The sequence below is a fragment of the Nicotiana attenuata genome, chromosome 2 (assembly GCF_001879085.1).
Source record: "Nicotiana attenuata strain UT chromosome 2, NIATTr2, whole genome shotgun sequence".
Taxonomy (NCBI): Eukaryota; Viridiplantae; Streptophyta; class Magnoliopsida; order Solanales; family Solanaceae; genus Nicotiana; species Nicotiana attenuata.
This window is the reverse complement of record NC_031990.1, coordinates 50,142,228-50,149,208: the sequence shown is the minus strand read 5'-3', so window position 1 is coordinate 50,149,208 and position 6,981 is coordinate 50,142,228.

Genomic DNA, 6,981 nt, shown 5'->3' with positions numbered 1-6,981 from the left:
GATCTAGCTAGCTGGGAGTGGCTTGCTATGCTTTGTAATGTTGCTACTGGTGATTAATAATAAATTTTAATTACCAAAAAAAATCTAAGTTTGATCGCATGTTGACTTTACTGCTACCAGGTTCGGATTTTGGTTTTGGAACTTGGTATAGGTTCATTTCACTATTTATGATTTGTCTGCAAAATTTGATGCAAAATAGAATTGATTTGACGTGATTGGGACGTCTGGTTGTAAATTTGAGAGTTCTTAAGTTTCTTTACAAATTTCATACATTTTAGTGTTCGATTCGTGTTTCTAGGTGTTATTTTACTATTTTGATCGCGATCGAGTTCGTATGATGCTATTACGCTTGTGTGCATGTTTGATTTGGAGCCCGAGGGGCTAAGGTGAGTTTCGGATGTGTTTCGGAGGAGTTCAGTTAAGGCTGGAATAGCTAGTGCTCTACTGCAGATCTCGCACTTGCGAGGTCTGGCTCGTAATTGCAATCCTCGCTTTTGTAATGACCTGGCCGGTCATTTTAAGAATTTACGCCCCGATCCCCTATTAACTACATTCCCCGTGTTTGTTTCTGCTATTGTGAGTTGCTGGGAAGATTTATTTGGAGTTTTGGAGAGTTTTGGGACACTTAGTCCCTAAATGAGAATTTAAGTTTTAGAATTTGGATTGTAGTTTGAGCAGGGAGAAGACGGCCTCGGAAGGCAATTATGTTGGTTCTGTTAGCTCCATTGGGTGATATCGGGTTTAGGAGCGTGATCGGATTGTGTGTTGGAGGTCCGTAGCTTATTTAGGCTTGAAATGCCGAAAGTTGAATTTTTGAAGTTTCCGGTTCGATAGTGATATTTTGATATCGGGGTTGGAATTGAAATCCGAAAGTTGGAATAGCTCCGTAGTGTTGAATGTGACGTGCTTGCAAAATTTCAGGTCATTCGGACGAGGTTTGATAGACTTTTTGATCAAAAGCGTAATTTGAGAGTTTTTGGAGTTCTTAGGCTTGAATCCGACGTTAAATTGGTGTTTCGATGTTGTTTTGAGCGTTCTGAAGGTTGGAAAAAGTTTGAATGATGTTTTAGGATTGATTGGCATGTTTGATTAAGGTCCCGGGGACCTCGGGTGAGTTTCGGGTGCTTAACGGAAGTTGAATTGAACTTAGGAAAATTTGATGTTGGTTGAACCTGTCATAACCGCACCTGCGTGAATGGGACCGCAGGTGCGGCGCCACAGAAGTGGCTTATGGACCATAGAAGCGGAATTGGCTAGGCCCCAGGAAACTGCAGGTGCGGCTGGGTGACCGCATATGCGGGACCGCAGATGCGGACCCAGTGAGTTAAGTGATTTACACACCTGCGGTGCCTTTTCCGCAGGTGCAGGACCGCAGGTGCGTTCAGTCGATCGCAAATGCGGAAATAGCTGGGCAGAAATAGGAAATTTCGAGGGTTTGAAATCAAAACTCGGAAAAACAATTTGGAGCTCGGTTGAGGGCGATTTTGGGAGGATTATGAAGAGGAAATCAGTGGGTGACGATTCCTAATCCCTTTCTAGTTGTATTCCTATAATCTAATCTTAGTTTTGTCATTTAATTTCTGATTTGGGATGAAAAGTTGAGGAAAAGTGGAGAAAAGTTCTTAGGCCTAATTTTGGGGTTTTGCTCTAGATTTTGATGTCGGATTGGAATAATTTTGGCATAAATGAACTCGTGAGAGTATGAGAATTCTGAATTTGTAAATTTTACCCGATTCAATGACGTGGGCCCGAGGGGGGGGGACATTTTGGTCATTTTTCCTAATTTCGTGTATTAGCTTAGAATTAATTAGTTAAATTAGTTACTTGAAGTGTTATTTACATTATGCAATTACTTTGAATGGATTTGGCCATTTGGAGTCGGATACTCGTGGCAAGAACGTGGTATAGACTTGATTGAGCTGGTTCGAGGTAAGTGGCTTGTCTAACCTTGTGTGGGGATGATTTTTAAAAATAGCCAGATTTACAACTGGTCGTTCAAAAATAGCCCAATTTCAAAAGTAATCGAAATTTAGCCACGTTTTATGTAAAGATAAATATGCGCGAAAACACTAATCAAAACCCGGAAAATACTCCAGTATATTATGCTGGAGTTCCAGCATAAGTATACTTGAACTCCAACATATTATACTGGAGTTCCAGGATAGTATGCTGGAACTCCAGCATAATATGATGGAGTTCCAGCATAAATACACTAGAACTCCAGCATAATATACTGAAGTTCCAGCAAGTATAATGGTCCAGTATAATATACTGGAGTTTGGAGCACCAGTGCTCTAGTCTCCAGTATATTATACTGGAGCCAGCAAAGTATACCGGTCCAGCATAATATGCTGGAGTTCATACACAAGTGCACCGAACTCCAGTATATTATGCTGGACCGGTCTCTATTGCAGCAAAACAGCGGCTATTTTTCATTGACTTGGTAAACGCTGGCTATTTTTGATTGACCAGTCCAAAAACTGGCTATACCATGAAAATTTGGCGGACATTCCCCCTAGGATTTGGTATTGTTGTTATATGAATGTCGTGTATGCGAGGTGACGAGTGCGTACACATGCTAATTGTTGGAAACCCATTTTTTATTAAGTAAATTAATGTGTTTCTTTCTTCTTGAACATTACTTGTATTTTTAAGCCTACTGCGTAGTTTAGGGAAGCATGCTTAAGTGTATTAATTGTCCTATCTGCTTAAACTATTTATGTGAACTCTGTGCAGCATGTTAGAAAAGAAATATCTGTTTCTTGGTACGGACTTGAATGAAATTGTGGATTCTTTCCTTGATATTGTTGTGTTTTTATTTTGGGACTACGGATGAGTATTCCGGGAGATCCCCTGCACATATATTGATTTTGACTGTAGTGCGGGATACCAAGAGATCCCTAGCACATATATCGAGGATACCAAGAGATCCTCGGGATCAGGAGTGTACTCATGCCCATTCCTACACTTGTTTTCCTATGTGCAGATCCAGGTACATCAACTCAGCCACATCGCTAGCGAGGCGAGGCGATCTCTAGAGACTTTGAGGTATATCTGCCGCGTTCGCAGACCGATGAGTCCCTATCTACTCTCTTTTAGTTATAACCCTTCTGTACTTTTCTTTTGTTTAGACACTCTAGAGTTAGAACACTGTACTTATTCCACAGCTTGTGATTTCATGAGATTTCGGGTTTTGGGAAATGTAGTTTCAGTTTGAGAAGTTTGTATTGTGTATGCCGAGCGGCATTTTAAATGTTTCATTATGTTATTCCGCAGTTTTTGGCTAGTTTTATTCAATTGTTTCTTTTTCCACAATTTGTTACGCTTACCTAGTCGTAGAGACTAGGTGCCGTCATGATAGTTCACGGAGGGCGAACTGGGGTCGTGACAAGTTGGTATCAGAGCTCTAGGTTCATAGGAGTCATGAATCACAAGCCGGTTTATTAGAGTCTCGCGGATCGGTACGGAGACGTTTGTAAATATCTACTAGAGGCTATGTAACTGTTAGGAAAATTCCACTTCATTTGATTTCCTTGTCGTGCGAAATTTTTGATATCACAATTCTAAACTTCTGTCTTCTATTCTCTCACAGATGGTGAGAACATGTGCTACCCGAGATGATCAGGTACCCGCGCCCTCTATTGGAGCCGTTAGAGGCCGGGGCCGGGGTTGGGGTAGAGGTCGAGGACGCGCACGTGGTGCAGCCAGAGCACCCGCGTGAGCTGCCACCGAGGTGCCACCAGCAGTTCCAGCCGGAGTCCAGACACTTGATACGCCTACTGCTACTACTACTCCAGCTCTCTAAGAGACTCTGGCGCAGTTTATGACTATGTACACCACTCTAGCTCAGGCAGGGTTGCTTTCCCTTGCTGCAGCCACATCCCAGGCCGTGGGAGGAGCACAGACTCCCGCCACCCGCACTCTTGAGAAACGAGTGCATGCTGAGCAGATCCCCAAGATTGTACCGGCACAGCCTGTAGCCCCAGATCAGCCCGAGGCGAGGGCAGTAGCTTCAGAGGAGCAGGAGAAGAGGCTCGAGAGGTTCAAGAAGTATCAGCCTCCTACATTCAGTTGACTAGCATCGGATGATGCTCTGGGATTTCTATAGGCGTGCTACCGTATCCTCCGTACCATGGGTGTATCAGGATCGAGCAAGGTTTCCTTCAATACATTTCAGCTTCAAGGAGCCGCATATCAGTGGTGGCGTGCTTATGAGTTAGACAGTCCGGATGAGGCAACTTCCTTGACTTGGACTCAGTTTTTAGATATGTTCACGAGAGAGTATGTTCTCCAGAGCCTCAGGGACGCTTGGCGCGTAGAGTTTGAGCACTTGCGCCAGGGTACTATGACTGTCTCGGAGTATGCTGTCCGTTTCACCGACTTGGCTAGACATGCACCAGCTTTGGTTTCTACTGTTCGCGAGAAGGTTCGCCGGTTTATTGAGGGCTCATCCCCAACATCAGGTCTAGTATGGCTCGGGAGTTGGAGATGGATATTTCTTATCAGCAGATGGTGAGCATTGTTAGGAGAGTAGAGGGTATGCATGCTCGGGACAGAGAGGAGAGGGAGGCCAAGAGGTCTCGAGAATCGGGTCACTATTCTGGTGCCCGTGCCCCAGCTTCAGCTCGTCATGGTAGGGGTTATATGAGTCGCCCCGTTCATTCAGCTCTTCCAGCAGCCAATGGTATTCCAGCTCCTCCTAGGCCTCATGAGCCTTATTATGCACCTTCAGTATCCAGTGCGCTTCCTACACGAGGTGTTTCCAGTGGTCAGTCCAGCAGGCCTGGCCCGAGCCAGTCATAGCCACCACGTCCTCCCAGAGCTTGTTTTGAGTGTGGTGACACACACCATGTGGTGAGGGATTGCCCTAGACTTGGGAGGGTTGCACCTCCACAGACTTCTCAGCCACAGCGCGCTCTACAGAGTTCTCAGGCTATGATTACAGCACCAATTGCTACCCCACCTACTCAGCCAGCTAGAGGTGGAGGTCGGGGAGGTAGAGGTCGCCCTCGAGGAGGAGGCCAGGCCAGATACTATGCCCTTCCTGCCCGTACTGAGGATGTCGCCTCCGATTCTGTCATCACAGGTACTATCCTAGTCTGTCATAGAGATGCATCGGTTCTATTCGATCCAGGCTCCATTTATTCTTATGTGTCCTCTTATTTTGCCCCGTATTTGGGCATATCTCGGGATTCTTTGAGTTCTCTTATTTATGTTTCTACTCCTGTTGGAGATTCTCTTATTGTGGACCGCGTTTATCGATCGTGTTTTATTGCTCTTAGTGGTTTTGAGACCAGAGCCGATTTGTTATTGTTCAGCATGGTAGACTTTGATGTTATTCTGGGCATGGACTGGTTGTCGCCCCATTATGCTATTCTTGATTGTCACGTGAAAACCGTGACGCTGGCTATGCCAGGTGTACCGCGAGTAGAGTGGAGGGGTACTTTAGATCACACTTCCAGTAGAGTTATTTCCTTCCTTAAGGCTCAGCGTATGGTTGAGAAGGGGTGTGAAGCGTATCTAGCTTATGTGAGAGATGTCAGTATTGATACCCCTACAGTTGATTCAGTCCCAATGGTACGGTATTTCTCTGATGTGTTTCCAGCTGATCATCTGGGCATGCCACCCGATAGAGATATTGATTTTGGCATTGATCTTTTGCCGGGCACTCAGCCATTTCTATTCCTCCGTACTGTATGGCTCCTCCTGAGTTGAAGGATTTGAAGGAGCGGTTATAGGAATTGCTTGATAAGGGTTTCATTTGGCCTAGTGTATCACCTTGGGTGCTCCTGTCTTATTTGTGAAGAAGAAGGATAGTTCTATGCGTATCTGTATTGATTATCGCCAGTTGAACAAGGTTACAGTGAAGAACCGTTATCCTTTGCCCCGTATTGATGACATGTTTGATCAGTTACAGGGTGCTTGTGTGTTTTCTAAGATTGACTTGCGTTCAGGCTATCATCAGTTGAAGATTCAGGAGCCAGATATCCCAAAGATTGCCTTCAGGACTTGGTATGGTCATTACGAGTTCCTTGTTATGTCATTTGGGCTGACCAATGCCCCAACAACCTTTATGCATTTGATGCACAGTGTATTCCGGCCATATCTTGACTCATTCGTCATTGTCTTTATTAATGACATTCTGGTATATTCTCGGAGTCGGGAAGATCATGAGCAGCACCTGAGGACAGTGCTTCGACTTTGAGAGAGAAGAAATTATATGCTAAGTTCTCGAAATGTGAGTTTTGGTTGGATTCCGTGGTCACGTGGTATCTAGTGAGGGAATAAAGGTGTATCCGAAGAAAGTGGAAGCAGTGCAGAGTTGGCCCAGACCATCCTCAACAACAGAGATCCGCAGTTTTCTTGGCTTGGCGGGTTATTACCGTCGATTTGTTCAGGGATTTTCATCTATTGCAGCGCCTATGACCAGGCTGACCCAGAAGGATGCTCTGTTCCAGTGGACGGAAGAGTGTGAGGAGAGCTTTTAGAAGCTCAAGACAACTTTGACTACATCCCCAGTTTTGATATTGCCTACCGGTTCGGGGTCTTATACTGTCTATTGTGATGCCTCGAGGGTTGGCCTTGGAGCGGTATTGATGCAGGACGGTAGGGTGATTGCCTACACGTCCAGACAGTTGAACGTACATGAGAAGAATTATCCTATCCCTGATCTCGAGTTAGCTGCTATTGTTCATGCCTTGAAGATCTGGCGTCATTATTTGTACGGTGTGCCTTGTGAGATTTATACTGATCACCGGAGTTTGCAGCATCTGTTCAAGCAGAAGGATCTTAATTTGCGCCAGAAGAGGTGGTTAGAGCTGCTGAAGGACTATGATATCACTATTTTATATCACCCGAGCAAGGCCAATATGGTGGTCGATGCTTTGAGTCGATGAGCGGAAAGTTTGGCTTATTTTCCAGCAGTGGAGAGGCCCATGGCAATGGATGTTTAGGCCTTAGCCAGTCAGTTTGTGAGATTGG